Source organism: Elephas maximus, chromosome 1, assembly GCF_024166365.1.
Source record: "Elephas maximus indicus isolate mEleMax1 chromosome 1, mEleMax1 primary haplotype, whole genome shotgun sequence".
NCBI classification, from domain to species: domain Eukaryota; kingdom Metazoa; phylum Chordata; class Mammalia; order Proboscidea; family Elephantidae; genus Elephas; species Elephas maximus.
The window spans coordinates 85,242,818-85,260,050 of record NC_064819.1 but is presented as its reverse complement, the minus strand read 5'-3'; the positions used below and the strand labels follow the sequence as shown (position 1 = coordinate 85,260,050).

Here is a 17,233-nt window from a genome sequence, read left to right as displayed (position 1 = left end):
GTTGATTAAATCTGTTGGCTGGTGGATGTAGTTTTCTTATACCTTTGTTGATTTTCTGTTTAGTTGTTTTTCAATTATTTAGAGATAGGTGTTAAAGTCTCCAATTATGATTGTGGATTTGTCTACATCTCCTTTCAATTCAATCAGCTTTTTCTTAACATATTTTGCAGCTCTGTTGTTTGGTGCATACACATTTAAAATTGCTATTCAGGTAGTCCTGACTTACCTCGGATTTGTGTTACGATGAAACACACAACTTTTTTTTTTTTTTTTAAATCTTATCATTAGTAATATATAGTACAGTGTGTAATTTGTAAATGTCATGGTATCCGTAAGCTTGTATGTACTTTTTCCAACCTCCCAAGACAAATAAAGATTGAATTTGATACTGATAATAAAAGGTAATCATAATGAAAACTAAAAAGAGAAAATGAGATGTTTGACTGACAGCAGAACTGACTTAGAAAGAAGTGGTCAGAACAGAACCCTGTTGTAAGTTGGGGACTTCCTATTCCTTTTGGTGGATTGATCCTTTTACAGTTCAGTGATGTCTATTTCTGTCTATGTTAATTCTTTGTTCTGAAATTTACATTATTTGATATAAATATAGCCTCTCCTGTTTTCTTTTGATTAATGTTCGCATGATATATCTTTTAAAAATCCTCTTTAATTTCTACCTTACTACATGTATGAAATGAGTTCCTTGTAGACAACTTATATAAAGGCAGTTCCCGGGTTACAAATGCCTGACTTCAAGGCAACTCTTTATGCCCTTTAATGTTAGGCAAATTTGCCCTCACTTTGAAATGATTAAGCCAACCCTACTCCAACAAATTCTTCTTCACAATGACTTTTACCTGCTGCATGTACAGCTTTTAAATCACTGAAAATGCTTCCAGCCAAGGAAGGCTAAATAAGAACCATATGCACCTGTTTTTACTTCTCTACAAATTTGCATTAAAGACTTAAACACATAACTAGGAATTGTTACTATTTATTTTTCCATTCTGGTTTTCTCCAGATTCCTGTAGAGCAAAGTGGGAAAAGAGAGAGAGTGAAGAAACAGCTTCTAAGAGAAGTAACTAGGGTAAAATGAAGGGCTTCTATGTAAGGGAAATAATTAAGAATAGAATACAGGGCACCTGAACACAGACTTGAATCCTGAACTCTCAGATAAAAAAGCCTGATGTTCTGCCGACTGAGCTACCAAGGCCCATTCATGCTGTTTTACTGAGCACCTGTCTATATGGCAGTTGCAGTGAACGAACTGCTCTTTGGTAATCCTGTGGGGGCCTTCTTCTCTGTCCTACAGGTTCTCTCTGAGTAGAATTGACTTGATGGCAACGGGTTTTTTTTTTGGTTATATATGGCCAATTGGTTTCATATTTCATGTGTTTAGATAGTTTTCCTTGCATTCTCTTTGTTGGCAAGAATATTTTGTTTGAAAGAGGTGCTGTCGTCGGTTGGATCATTTCTCTTCCTTCCATATTTGTCTTGTATCTCTTTATATTTTAACAACCAGAGAGCCGGCCCCTAGAGAAAGCACTACCAGGCTTCTGACCATACAGCTAGACGTGGAGGACTTCATTACTTGCCAAATGTTGTGATTTTATCCCTTCGTTTCTTATTTCCCCACCTGCACCTATTTTTCTGGAAGCAACACGAATGCTACTCTTCTTCGTATCCCTCCGCATTGTCTTGTACATCTTTCTTGCAGCCTTGGGAAACAGGAGAAAAGAATTGGAGAGAATTTGAAGACCTATGAGAACATACCATAATGATGGGTATGTAAAAGAGCCTGGATTTAATCTTCTTAATTGTTATGCTTGCCTTTCTTAATGAAGCAACTTGTCTACCAAAGTGAGCCACTACTTCTCAGTTTCTTTCTCCTCTTCCTCTTCCTTCTTCATATTTTATTTACTGTTTGCTGCCACATCCAAAGGAAGAGAATAATTATCTTGATGAATTAATGTACATTAGGACATACCATCCAGAGTATGATCCAAGATTGTTCATTAGTCTTGACCTAAACCTGGAGAAAATACTGATAGTGAATCTGGGAAAAAATGGGGAAGTTCTGGCGTGAAGAAAAGACTAACATCTCTGGGGAGGAAAGACAGAATATTTCCTCTGGGAAAAGAATATTGTTTATTTCTTAAAAACAAAGCAAACAAATAAAAAACTGTGTACTTCAAGAAACCAAGGGTATGTGAAAACTCAGAGAATTTGTAATTGCTGTACTTTAGGAATTTGTAGATTTCTCTTCTACCCTATGAATGTAAAAAGCAGTGTTGTGGGTGGGTCACACAAAATCGCCTTATATTCATTTCTGGATCAATACAAAGAGAACTCACGAAAGGCTTTTAAGCGAAATATCTGAGGGGTTAACATTTCAATGAGAGAAGGGCCCCTCCAGGCTATTGTGGCTCTCTTCTCCCCATGTGAAGTACTGTGGAAGTCACCAAATCACACAACAGACTTCTGGACAACCCACCAAAGGAGGTTTGGGACCCACTATCTAGTTCCACCTCTGTAGCAAGTGATTATTCTGCTTGTTGATAGAGGATCAAATTGATAAAACTTATTTTATGAATGGATTAAAATATTTTCCTGGTGTTAAAAACAGGCATTTCTGATAGGAGGAGCTCTTATTTGAGCTTCTAGACCTTTCTCCTTGGAGCGATGCCATCTTATCTTTAAGATGGGAAAGGTCAGAACATACCAGCATTTGGAGCTTCTTCTCCTCATGCTGTCATCTGCACCCCTTTATTGAAGAATTTACTTCTTGGCTCTTATTTCTCCACCCAAAAGCATCATTATTATCAGTGACTTAGTGGAGAGCATCCTCGAGGAAATACATCACTTCTGATCATTGCACAGTTTATTACTTCTATGTAATTGTTTTCAGTGGTTTCAGCTGCTATTGATTCCTTTTTGAATGTTGTTTTCTTCCAATTTCAAAGTTAACATTTGAAAACAGAAATGAACGCTCCCTAGCAAACCTTTCTCTTCAAATTTGAACTACTTCTTTAATGTATTGGTCCCGTGGCTGAATGGATAAGGCCTCTGATTCTGGGTCAGAAGATTGAAGGTTGGAGCCCCTTCTTGGTGCCTTATTTCTGGTTTGGCAAGAAGTAGAAGCTTCTTGAATTGGCTTCAATGGAGAGTTTATTTTAGGAAACATGAGCAATTGAGAGGCATCTATTTATTCTTACTCTTCTCTGCACCCTCTCTTGTCAACCCTGTACATATTCCTTTGACTGAATCTCCCACAGAAATATTTGGTGTGATATGAAATGACCACGTTACGTGACTTTATTTAAATTTCTAAAGACAATTAACTGGAATTCTGTAGGCAAATGTAAGAAATGTAGAATGGAAGGAATTTTAATCAGGTACTTGCCAATGCTCATGATATTTTAATTCAGCTAGGTGTGTGTGCACTGTGGAATGTTTTCTACAAACTGGTGTTTGAAAACTTTTAATAAAAGTCGTTTTATGATCAACCAGAATAACCGCTGTGCTAAAACCTGGAGTCACACAAAAGACTTTTAAGACCTGAAAGCTAATCTCCTCTCAAACTGAACTCTAAAGGCCAACGATAGTGTCAGTTGCTCGAATTTGAAAATTACAGTTTCAGTGTTCCTGTTGAGTGTCTCCACGCTTCTTTTTTTTTTTTTAATTAATTTTTATTAAGCTTCAAGTGAACATTTACCATTCCAATCAGTCTGTCACATGTAGGTTTACATACATCTTACTCCCTTCTCCCGCTTGCTCTCCCCCTATTGAGTCAGCCCTTTCAGTCTCTCGTTTCGTGCCAATTTTGCCATCTTCCCTCTCTCTCTATCTTCCCATCCCCCCTCCAGTCAAGAGTTGCCAACACACTCTCCAGTGTCCACCTGATTTAATTAGCTCACTCTTCATCAGCATCTCTCTCCCCCGCACCGACCAGTCCTTTTCATGCCTGATGAGTTGTCTTCGGGGATGGTTCCTGTCCTGTGCCATCAGAAGTACTGGGGAGCATTGTCTCTGGGATTCCTCTAGTCGCATTCATATCATTAGGTATGGTCTTTTTATGAGAATTTGGGGTCTGTATCCCATTGGCCTCCTGCTCCCTCAGGAGTTGTCTGTTGTGCTCCCCAGCAGGGCAGATATCGATTGTGGCCGGGCACCAACTAGTTCTTCTGGTCTCAGGATAATGTAGGTCTCTGGTTCATGTGGCCCTTTCTGTCTCTTGGGCTCTTAGTTGTCGTGTGGCCTTGGTGTTCTTCCTTTGCCTTTGCTCCAGGTGGGTTGAGACCAATTGATGCATCTTAGATGGCCGCTTGTTGACGTTTAGGACCCCAGGCGCCACAATTCAAAGTGGGATGCAGAATGTTTTCATACTAGAATTATTTTGCCCCTTGACTTAGAAGTTTCCTCAAACCATGTTCCCCAGACCCCAGCCCCTGCTCCGCTGACCTTTGAAGCTTTCATTTTATCCCGGAAACCTCTTTGCTTTTAGTCCAGTCCAATTAGGCTGACCTTCCTTGTATTGTGTGTTGTCTTTCCCTTCACCCAAAGCAGTTCTTATCTACTGATTGATCAATAAAAAACCCTCTCCTTCCCTCCCTCCCTCCCCCATTTGTAACCACAAAAGTATGTGTTCTTCTCCGTTTTTTCTATTTCTCAAGATCTTATAATAGTGGTCTTATACAATATTTGTCCTTTTGCCTCTGACTCATTTCGCTCAGCATAATGTCTTCCAGATTCCTCCATGTTATGAAATGTTTCAGAGATTCGTCACTGTTCTTTATCGATGCGTAGTATTCCATTGTGTGAATATACCACAATTTATTTACCCATTCGTCCATTGATGGACATCTTGGTTGCTTCCAGCTTTTTGCTATTGTAAACAGAGCTGCAATAAACATGGGTGTGCATATGTCTGTTTGTGTGAAGGCTCTTGTATCTCTAGGGTATATTCCGAGGAGTGGGATTTCTGGGTTGTATGGTAGTTCTATTTCTAACTGTTTAAGATAACGCCAGATGGATTTCCAAAGTGGTTGTACCATTTTACAATCCCACCAGCAGTGTATAAGAGTTCCAATCTCTCCGCAGCCTCTCCAACATTTATTATTTTGTGTTTTTTGGATTAATGCCAGTCTAGTTGGTGTGAGATGGAATCTCATCGTAGTTTTAATTTGCATTTCTCTAATGGCTAATGATCGGGAGCATTTTCTCATGTATCTGTTGGCTACCTGAATATCTTCTTTAGTGAAATGTGTGTTCATATCCTTTGCCCACTTCTTGATTGGGTTGCTTGTCTTTTTGTGGTTGAGTTTTGACAGAATCATGTAGATTTTAGAGATCAGGCGCTGGTCTGAGATGTCATAGCTGAAAATTCTTTCCCAGTCTGTAGGTGGTCTTTTTACTCTTTTGGTGAAGTCTTTAGATGAGCATAGGTGTTTGATTTTTAGGAGCTCCCAGTTATCTGGTTTCTCTTCATCATTTTTGGTAATGTTTTGTATTCTGTTTATGCCCTGTATTAGGGCTCCTAGGGTTGTCCCTATTTTTTCTTCCATGATCTTTATCGTTTTAGTCTTTATGTTTAGGTCTTTGATCCACTTGGAGTTAGTTTTTGTGCATGGTGTGAGGTATGGGTCCTGTTTCATTTTTTTGCAAATGGATATCCAGTTATGCCAGCACCATTTGTTACAAAGACTATCATTTCCCCAATTGACTGACACTGGTCCTTTGTCAAATATCAGCTGCTCATACATGGATGGATTTATATCTGGGTTCTCAATTCTGTTCCATTGGTCTATGTGCCTGTTGTACCAGTACCAGGCTGTTTTGACTACTGTAGCTGTATAATAGGTTCTGAAATCAGGTAGAGTGAGGCCTCCCACTTTCTTCTTCTTTTTCAGTAATGCTTTGCTTATCCGGGGGTTCTTTCCCTTCCATATGAAATTGGTGATTTGTTTCTCTATCCCCTTAAAATATGACATTGGTATTTGGATTGGAAGTGTGTTATATGTACAGATGGCTTTTGGTAAAATAGACATTTTTACTATGTTAAGTCTTCCTATCCATGAGCAGGGTATGTTCTTCCACTTAAGTATGTCCTTTTGAATTTCTTGTAGCAGAGTTTTATAGTTTTCTTTGTATAGGTCTTTTACATCCTTGGTAAGATTTATTCCTAAGTATTTTATCTTCTTGGGGGCTACTGTGAATGGTATTGATTTGGTTATTTCCTCTTCGGTGTTCTTTTTGTTGATGTAGAGGAATCCAAGTGATTTTTGTATGTTTATTTTATAATCTGAGACTCTGCCAAACTCTTCTATTAGTTTCAGTAATTTTCTGGAGGATTCCTTAGGGTTTTCTATGTATACGATCATGTCATCTGCAAATAGTGATAGCTTTACTTCCTCCTTGCCAATCTGGATGCCCTTTATTTCTTTGTCTAGCCTAATTGCCCTGGCTAGGACTTCAAGTACGATGTTGAATAAGAGTAGTGATAAAGGGCATCCTTGTCTGGTTCCCGTTCTCAAGGGAAATGCTTTCAGGTTCTCTCCATTTAGAGTGATGTTGGCTGTTGGCTTTGCGTAGATGCCCTTTATTATGTTGAGGAATTTTCCTTCAATTCCTATTTTGGTAAGAGTTTTTATCATACATGGGTGTTGAACTTTGTCAAATGCCTTTTCTGCATCTATTGATAAGATCATGTGGTTTTTATCTTTTGTTTTATTTATGTGATGGATTACATTAATGGTTTTTCTGATATTAAACCAGCCTTGCATACCTGGTATAAATCCCACTTGATCAGGGTGAATTATTTTTTTGATGTGTTGTTGGATTCTATTGGCTAGAATTTTGTTGAGGATTTTTGCATCTATGTTCATGAGGGATATAGGTTTAAAATTTTCTTTTTTTGTAATGTCTTTACCTAGTTTTGGTATCAGGGAGATGGTAGCTTCATAGAATGAGTTGGGTAGTATTCCGTCTTGTTCTATGCTTTGAAATACCTTCAGTAGTAGTGGTGTTAAGTCTTCTCTGAAGGTTTGGTAGAACCCTGCAGTGAAGCCGTCTGGGCCAGGACTTTTTTTGTTGGAAGTTTTTTGATTACCGTTTCAATCTCTTTTTTTTGTTATGGGTCTATTTAGTTGTTCTACTTCTGAATGTGTTAGTTTAGGTAGGTAGTATTTTTCCAAGAATTTATCCATTTCTTCTAGGTTTTCAAATTTGTTAGAGTACAATTTGACGTAGTAATCTGAAATGATTCTTTTAATTTCATTTGGCTCTGTTGTGATGTGGTCCTTCTCGTTTCTTATTCGGGTTATTTGTTTCCTTTCCTGTTTTTCTTTAGTCAGTCTGGCCAATGGTTTATCAATTTTGTTAATTTTTTCAAAAAACCAGCTTTTGGCTTTGTTAATTTTTTCAATTGTTTTTCTGTTCTCTAATTCATTTAGTTCAGCTCTAATTTTTATTATTTGTTTTCTTCTGGTGCCTGATGGGTTCTTTTGTTGCTCACTTTCTATTTGTTCAAGTTGTAGAGACAGTTCTCTGATTTTGGCTCTTTCTTCTTTTTGTATGTGTGCATTTATCGATATAAATTGGCCTCTGAGCACTGCTTTTGCTGTGTCCCAGAGGTTTTGATAGGAAGTATTTTCATTCTCGTTGCTTTCTAAGAATTTCCTTATTCCCTCCTTGATGTCTTCTATAACCCAGTCTTTTTTCAGGAGGGTATTGTTCTTTTTCCAAGTATTTGATTTCTTTTCCCTAGTTTTTCTGTTACTAATTTCTACTTGTATGGCCTTGTGGTCTGAGAAGATGCTTTGTAATATTTCGATGTTTTGGATTCTGCAAAGGTTTGTTTTATGACCTAATATGTGGTCTATTCTAGAGAATGTTCCATGTGCACTAGAAAAAAAAGTATACTTTGCAGCAGTTGGGTGGAGAGTTCTGTATAAGTCAATGAGGTCAAGTTGGTTGATTGTTGTAATTAGATCTTCCATGTCTCTATTGAGCTTCTTACTGGATGTCCTGTCCTTCTCCGCAAGTGGTGTGTTGAAGTCCCCTACTATAAATGTGGAGGTGTCTATCTCGCTTTTCAATTCCGTTAAAATTTGATTTATGTATCTTGCAGCCCTGTCATTGGGTGTATAAATATTTAATATGGTTATATCTTCCTGATCAATTGTCCCTTTTATCATTATATAGTGTCCTTCTTTATCCTTTGTGGCAGATTTAAGTCTAAAGTCTATTTTGTCAGAAATTAATATTGCTACTCCTCTTCTTTTTTTGCTTATTATTTGCTTGATATATTTTTTTCCATCCTTTGAGTTTTAGTTTGTTTGTGTCTCTAAGTCTAAGGTGTGTCTCTTGTAGGCAGCATATAGATGGATCGTGCTTCTTTATCCAGTCCGTGACTCTCTGTCTCTTTATTGGTGCATTTAGTCCATTTACATTCAGCGTAATTATAGATAAATAAGTTTTTAGTGCTGTCATTTTGATGTCTTTTCGTGTGTGTTGTTGGCCTTTTCATTTTTCCACATACTTTTTTGTGCTGAGACGTTTTTCTTAGTAGATTGTGAGATCCTCATTTTCATAATGTTTAACTTTGTGTTTGTTGAGTCGTTACGTTTTTCTAGAGTTATGGAATTGATATTCCTTTTTGTGGTTACCTTATTATTTACCCCTATTTTTCTAAGTGAAAACCTAACTTGTATCGTTCTATATCGCCTTATATCACTCTCCATCTGGCAGTTCAGTGCCTCTTATATTTAGTCCCTCTTTTTGATTATTGTGATCGTTTGTCTATTGATTTCCATGATTTCCTGTTATGTGTATTATTTTGTTTATTTATTTATTTTTTAGAATTAATCTTACTTTGTTTGTTTTTGTGCTTTCCCTATTTGAGTTGCGTTGATATCAGGACTTTCCGTTTTGTGACCTTGTATTGTGCTGGTACCTGATATTATTGGTCATCAGGCCAAACAATCTCCTTAAGCATTTCTTGCAGTCTTGGTTTAGTTTTTGCAAATTCTCTAAACTTGTGTTTATCTGTAAATATCTTAATTTCTCCTTCATATTTCAGAGAGAGTTTTGCTGGATATATGATCCTTGGTTGGCAGTTTTTCTCGTTCAGTGCTCTGTATACGTCGTCCCATTCCCTTCTTGCTTGCATGGTTTCTGCTGAGTAGTCTGAACTTATTCTTATTGATTCTCCCTTGAAGGAAACCTTTCTTTTCTCCCTGGCTGCTTTTAAAATTTTCTGTTTGTGTTTGGTTTTGGCAAGTTTGATGATAATATGTCTTGGTGTTTTTCTTTTTGGATCAATCTTAAATGGGGTTCGATGAGCATCTTGGATAGATATTCTTTCGTCTTTCATGATGTCAGGGAAGTTTTGTGTCAGGAGTTCTTCAACTATTTTCTCTGTGTTTTCTGTCCCCCTCCCTGTTCTGGGACTCCAATCACTCGCAAGTTATCCTTCTTGATAGAGTCCCACATGATTCTTAGGGTTTCTTCATTTTTTTTAATTCTTTTATCTGATTTTTTTTCAGCTATGTTGGAGTTGATTCCCTGGTCCTCCAGAAGTCCCAGTCTACATTCTAATTGCTCGAGTCTGCTCCTCTGACTTTCTATTGCGTTGTCTAATTCTGTAATTTTATTGTTAATCTTTTGGATTTCTACATGCTGTCTCTCTATGGATTCTTGCAACTTATTAATTTTTCCACTATGTTCTTGAATAACCTTTTTGAGTTCTTCAACTGTTTTATCAGTGTGTTCCTTGGCTTTTTCTGCAGTTATCCTAATTTCATTTGTGATATCTTTAAGCATTCTGTAAATTAGTTTTTTATATCCTGTATCTGATAATTCCAGGATTGTATCTTCATTTGGGAAAGATTTTGATTCTTTTGTTTGGGGGGTTGGAGAAGCTGTCATGGTCTGTTTCTTCATGTGGTTTGATATGGACTGCCGTCTCTGAGCCATCACTGGGAAACTAGATTTTCCAGGTGATCAGCTGGTACGCTGGCTCTTAGTTCTGAAAACGATCGTTGTCTGCCCGTATTTGTTCGTTCTCTGTCTCTAAGTCTGTGTTTGTTGTTCAGAATTCGTAGATTGTTACATATGTGATCGATTCACTTGTTTTTCCGAGTCTTTGTTGCAAGAGGGATCCGCGGTAGCGTCCACCTAGTCCGCCATCTTGGCCCCGCCTCTCTCCACGTTTCTTGATCGCTGTAGTTTGGGTTGTCCAAGGTCCTGTAATCAAACATCCACCATGGAGTGCTTTGTCAAGGATAGTAATAGAGGGCCTTTTTAACCCACTGCAATTGAGTTAATTCCAACTCATAACATCCCTACAGGACAGAGTAGAACTGTGCTCTAGGGTTTCCAAGAGCTGCTGGTGGGCTCGAACTGTTGATCTTGTGGTTAGCAGCTGAGATCTTAACTACTGTGCCACTAGGAGAAGAAAACAAACTGCGAGATTTTCTCTGGTTTGACTGAGCAGGTATGACTGCTTAGATGATTAAAAAAATTATTAAGTTTTTGTAGGGCCATTTAGTGTTCTCCTTTCTCTTTGTCCTTGTTTTTCTACCCTGATCTTCCATGATATGCTAACTAAAACCCGATATTAATGGACTGGTTGTTGTGGCGAAAGCCTTCCTGTTTTGGGTAAGGGCTGGTTCCTTTTCTTTCTCTTCCTTCTGCTGACGCCTTGCCCTGGCAGATACTAAGCTACAACAAGTAGAAATGGAAGGACATTAAATGCAATCTGTTGGACCATCAGCTTCCTTTTCCTGTGAACAGAGAAAAGATGATAAAAGAGATGAGAGGATAAGGATTGCTCAGAGGTGAAATGGAGGTGCCAGTGTTTGAACCAGAGACTTTGTGCATGTGAAGCAAGCACTGTACAACTGAGCTACACCACCTGATGGGTGACTGGCTTGGTCATAACTCTTCTTTTCATAAAAGCATACTGATTTTTTTTGTGGGGTTCCTTCCCCTGTGCACCCCAAAAACAAAAAATCTAGAAAGAGACCAGAGGGTTAAATTCCAATCTTTCTGAAATCACTAATGTGGATACTGTCTAGCGGCTTCACGAGAAGTTTATAGACTGAATAACCGTTTCTGTTCTAGGATCTCCCCACTCCGGTAGTCAGCTCCAAGATTCAGTAGCCAGCAGACACTTTAAGTCAAAGTTACTTGCCTCCATCAGGAATGTCCCCAGAAGATCACAGGTCTCCAACTTGTATTACACCAATAATGACTCTGAATGGCGTGCTCCTTAGACCACTGGCAGACACCAGCTTTGGTTGAAGTGGCTAATTGAACTTCACTTCTAGTTGGATCAGTGAGTACCCTGTCAGCATCCTTTCCCAGCTGACTCTCGTTGCTCCTGTCACATCTCACCTTCTGATCTTCTCCCCTGAATTCTAGTTTCACAACTCCATCTTTATCCCTCTCTTTATTAGGATCATTCCCACAAAGGATTTTAGAGGTGGGAGAATCTTCAAAACTCCATCAGCTTTAAATGAACTGATGTTTTTTTCCAGACTGGAGGAATCTACAGGTCAAAAGCAGTCAGTATGGCAGAGCAACAACTGAGCAAAGCTGTCAAACTCCCTTCCCCCTGAGAACCCACAGATAGTAATGGTAAAGCTTACTATGGATATCGGTGTTTGAAAGAACAAAGTCAAAAGAGCCCTGGAAATCATCGAAATGTGCCATTGGTGAACTGGAAAATAGGAGGAAGTCCTGGAAAATACAAAGCATAAAAGTTTGGGTTGGCAAGGAAAGAGCCAAAGTTAGATCTGTTCTCTCACTGGGATGTTTTCAGCTTAGTTGTGTATAGCTCATGATCTCTACTTTGAGTCCAAGGCCTCTTTATCCAAGATTCTCCGTATGATATTGATGAAAGTATTCCAGGCAGGTCTTTATTTAGAGACTTAAAATACTGAAATACTGGTAATAAAATTTAAACAACTCCCCAAGGCCTGGACTGTGCTCCAAGGCTACTGGGCATTTATTTTATCATTAAATATTCCCCATGTAAACCAACCTCATTAATCCCTCCAGAATGCCCCTTCTTGTTTTCCCAAGGACCTTGCTCACTTTGAAGTAAAAAATGGTAGATGTCTAACCTACAAGTTTCTTTTTCTCAAGACCTGTATCTCTAGGATTTTGTGTATTCCATGTGATTTCTTCTTCTGAACTACTGTACCAACTGTACGTTCTTTTATCACAAAATTGTAAACAGTATGTAAGCAAAAAAAAAAAAAGACTTTGCAATAATCGCAACAATTTCTCTAGAACTGACAGCAGTTTGCAAACGTCTCTCACTCACTCAATAAATAGTTGAACTCTTTAGTCTTATTGTTTGTCACACTGGGGAAGGCAGAGGAGGTCGGAGGCATGCAGTTCTGACTGTCCTAGTCTCAGACCTTTGGAAAATTTACTTGAGAAAGTGAGTGTTGGAGGGTATTTATTGTTGGGTGACTTGGTGCAGGAAGGAGACATCATGCTGAAGTAAATCAAGGACCTTTCCAACCCTGGGAAAGGATCTGGTACTTTTAGAGCTTTAGTCTAACACTCTTCCAACTGAGCCGTGTATGTCACAGCTTTACTTTCACCATAGCTAATGATTTTCTCAGCTTTCTGTTTGGAAAGCATTCCTTGAGAGATTCCCTTCCCTATTTCCTAGCTCAGAGGATTTTGGGAATGATGTGCCTTCACGTATAGTGACTGATCACAAGTATTACTGCCAGCTGAGGCCAAGGTGGGGAGTCAGGCCGGGAATGGGTAGAAGGAATCAATGGGTAAGTCCTCAGCCATCTGTCTTTTAATTGACACAGGCCCAACTGAGAACACAAAAGGATCTGTTCCCAAAGATGGTTAACAGATTGTCTGAGGACCTCTTTACTTTTCTCTCAATTCTTCTATTTTTTCTTTTTCTCAGTTAACCGCAAAATAGAGCACGAGTGAGCCTATTCCTTTAGGTCTCGCTTGTTCTGATGCAACCAGATTGGGAGGTACAGTGGGATTTGAAACAGTGGAGCTTCTCTTTGGTCCACAATCAGATCTGCAAAGACTCCTTAGAAATGGGGGTAGTATTTCAAGGTGGATCTTCATGACCTTTCTATGGTGAGAGAGGTGTGGCTACATGGGAGTGTGTCCTTTCCTTGAGGAGGCTGGGAACCATACAACTCATTTGCTTTTTATAGTTCCCAACATTTCTGTTCTTTTCTCCTTTTGAGAACACGTTTTGCAGATTCATATGGAAATAAACACATTATTCGATGCATTGCCTTTAAGTGTTTCCCCACTTGTACTCCAAAGCAAGAAGGCCACCACCACATCAACATGCTCAATAATCCTCTGTTCTCCTTTCCAGTGTCATTGAAAAACAAGACCGAAAACGAAGGACTGAAGGAGGAGAAAAAGAACAGACTCTTGCATTTCATTTGGAATTCCATTAGTTTTCTGAGCAGCATTTGGAGCATGGAGCAGGCAGAGTTTACCAAGTAGAGAAGCTCTTCCCGTTTTACTTATGTCTCTACTTCCTCACGCTCTTCCTCCTCTACCAACCCATCAAAGGTTCCCAGTAATTGGTTTGCATTTTTCAGATGTGGGTGGGAACAGAGACCATAAAATTTTGGGTGAATGAGTATGTAAAATTGAATGAGATTCAGTATTTAAAAACACACGAGCCCTGTAAGTAAAAAGGATAAACAGTACTTTGAAAGGATAACTAAAATCTTTCCTTAAACAGCTGAGATAGCTCAGTTGGGAGAGTGTTAGCCTGTTAAATCTACAATACCTTGTTCAATCCTGGGTTTGGCAGTTTTGTTTACCTTTGCGTTATTATTACCATGCCTTTTCTCATATAACAATTGCATCTCAAGGCTTTGGGATTGTAATAGAACTAACCGTAGTATATCCATCCACAGAGAACTTCTATATTGTTATTACACTTTTTACTGATTTTAGCAAATTCAATCGGGTTGTGTACATACATATTTTTGTCATCCTCTCCTTTATTTACACATTACTATGGTCTCCCATGAAGTGTTGCATATTTTATTCAAAATTAAAAGGAAAAACACCAGGAGCCCTGGTGGCACAATGGTTACCAGCTAGGCTGCTAACCTGAAGGTCTGTGGTTCAACCTATCCAGCTGCTCTGCAGGGAGAGGACCTGGAGATCTGTTCCTGTAAATATTGCAGCCTAGAAAACCCTATGGGATGGCTCTACTCTGGAAGTTGTAGGGTAGGAAATTCTAATATAGTACATGATGTTGTGCTTATAAAGTGCTTGGCTACTAACAGAAAGATCAGTGGTTTGAACCCAGCAGCTGCTCCCAGGGAGAAAGAGGTGTCAATCAGGTTCCATAAAGATTACAGCCATGGAGATTTTATAAGGGCAATTGTATCCTGCCTTATAGGGGAAACCCTATGAGACAGTTCTACCCTGTCCTATAGAGTCACTATGAGTCGGTATCGATTTAAGGGAAATGCATTTTGGTTACACTTACGATTCTTTCCTGCTTTCACGTTATGTATGGGAAGGTGGGGGAGAAGGGATGTTTTTAATCGCACTAAATGTTTAAAAGTCCTGTAGAAAAAGAATCACTGTACGTTTACATATGTGGGCCTGGTGTATGCGAGAAAAATTTTGTGATAAAAAAACCTGGGTTTGCATCTTGAGTCCACTCCATTATTAAATTGCTGGAATAAGAAAACATGTTGAACATCATTGAACCTTTAAACAATTTTAAGAACATCTTGAATTTTCTTCCTGATAAAACATCCCTACAGCCTTACACCTCTGTTTGAAATTTCTAAATCTCAAATTATTTCTGTTTGAGGAAAGAACAAAAATAAACATTTCTATATGAAAAATTCTGCTGAACATTTAAGAGGGAACCTAGAATTCTGAACAATGAGAGCAAACAGCAGTGAAGTCATCAAGGCTCATGTATGAACATTCCCTCTTTCCCACTCTAACATCAACCTGTTTCTTGACATTCTCTACCAGTTTTTTTTTTTTTTGTCTTTTTGATTTTTTTTTTCTTATTTTCACAATGTTTTGGTTTCACGGTGTCTGTTTTCCACTGGAAACTCCTGGACACTGTCAGGAGAAAATAACCTACAGTGCTCCAAACTCAGAACTGCATCAAGTTGCAAAAGGAAAATCGGTAAAAAAAGAGAAGCAACATTAGGATAGGGACGTTGACTGTATAGAAATTGGGGACCAGATACTTTGTCCTTTAGGTCATACAGCTCATCTCAACTCAGACGATGGCATTTTATTTCTTTAAGAAACACTTGATTGGACAGAGTATCATAGAGTGTTCTATCGCCTAAATAGGCAAGGATTCCTTTACATTCTATTGAGGTGGGAGACATGGGGCAACTACCGAATTGTGATTAGCCCCCATTCAATATCTTAAAAATGAGGCCAATGACTACTGTGTAAAAATGGATGCTGTAAAGATTGAAGGAGATCATGCATATGACTACATTTCCATGTCCATGTGAGATATGAAACATAAATGTTGGTAGGTCCTACTCCATCCTCTCTGCCTAGTGGTTCTCCCAGGATGACACCTATTCAGGTACCATCTTCTCTATCCAGTGCTGTCTAACAGAAATATAATGCAAGCCATAAATGAGAGACACTTATGCCATTTTCAATTTTCCAGGAGCCACATTAAACAAGTAAAAATAAGTATGTGAATTTAATTGTAACAATATACTTTATTAAACTGATGTATCCAAAACCTTAACAAGCAATCGATTAAAAATTAATGACTTCTGGTTTCTAGTCTGGCATGTAAAGAACTTGGAAATCATCTCTCCCATCCTCAAGACAAGAAAAAAGTTGCAAAATTAACAGCTCTTTATAGATACATCAGAGAATTGAGATCACAGGGCAAACCAACAACTTGAAAATGAGAAATAAACAGACTGATTGATACATAGAATCACTGCTTATTATGTGTAGCAATGACCACTGCAGCTGGCATCAGAGCTGATTTGAGTTATTTATTGCTGGAGACTGAGAGTAGATTCGCTTAAGAGGGAAAAACATCCAGGGGCCCAGCTTTAAGGGGCGCCTCACACTTTTGTGAGTTTTACCTTGAGGAGGAGCACCACATACTCACTAACGTTCACAGAAAAACCCCGTGGTTCTTTTTGCAAAGGGAGAGGGAAAAGTAACCATTTTAAAATAGTGCTCTGTGCTTCGCAACGCTCTGCCCTCAAGGGAAACTACTTTATCGGAGCCCAAGTGATAAAGATCGTGCGGCTCGTTGGTCTAGGGGTATGATTCTCGCTTAGGGTGCGAGAGGTCCCGGGTTCAAATCCCGGACGAGCCCGTTTTGGAAACTCTGGTATCGTAGTAGTTAAGTGCTACAGCTGCTAACCAAGAGGTCGGCAGTTCGAATCCTCCAGGCGCTCCTTGGAGACTCTATCGGGCAGTTCTACTGTGTCCTATAGGGTCGCTATGAGTCGGAATCGCCTCGACCGCAGTGGGTTTCTTTACGGCTTTTTATTTTTAGCTAACAAGGATTTTATCAGATCCTAACCCGTGTTTTTTTAACCCGTGTGGAAGAAGAGATATACCCAATCGCAGCCCACTCTAGCTTTTCACTTGCAGGAAGGGAAATACCCAGCTAAGCCCCTCTATCCTTGAGGTGAGGGAGACTTTTGTCAATGAAAAGGCTAAAAAAGTACTTTGAAGGCATATCTAAAAATCATGCCTCAGAGCAGCAGAAATAGCTCAGTTGAGAAAGCCTTAGCCTGAAGATCTAAGGGTCCTTGGGATCCCGGGTTTCGGCAGTTTTGTTTTCATTTGCATGATTATTATCATCCTTTCCTTCATGTAAGAGTTGTCTCACGAGAGTTTAGGATTGTAATAGAGGTAAAAAAAAAAAAAAAAACTGTAGTTAATCTTAAAAAAGTGCTTCCTGGGTGAGCGTGCCGCTCAGTGGTAGAGCGCATGCTCTGCATGTTTGAGCCTCTGGGTTCGATCCTTGACATCTCCAGAATCTTTCTCAGATGTAACAGAATTTAAACTTCTTTTGAGGTATGAAGCCTTGGGATAGTAAAAAATCAAATCAAACCCAGTGCCGTCGAGTCGATTCCGACTCGTAGTCGAATCCTATAGCGAGCCTATAGGACAGAGTAGAACTACCGCATAGAGCTTCCAAGGAGCACCTGGTGAGTTCGAACTGCTGATCTGTTGG

The 17,233-nt window shown here is 39.0% G+C and overlaps 1 non-coding gene across 1 annotated transcript; it reads left to right on the top strand.

Moving 5' to 3' along the window:
- The first annotated feature begins 16,291 nt into the window (after nt 1–16,291).
- Nucleotides 16,292–16,363, top strand: TRNAP-AGG (transfer RNA proline (anticodon AGG)). The gene has a single exon. It is a non-coding gene; the product is annotated as a tRNA-Pro (tRNA).
- Nucleotides 16,364–17,233: the final 870 nt, after the last annotated feature.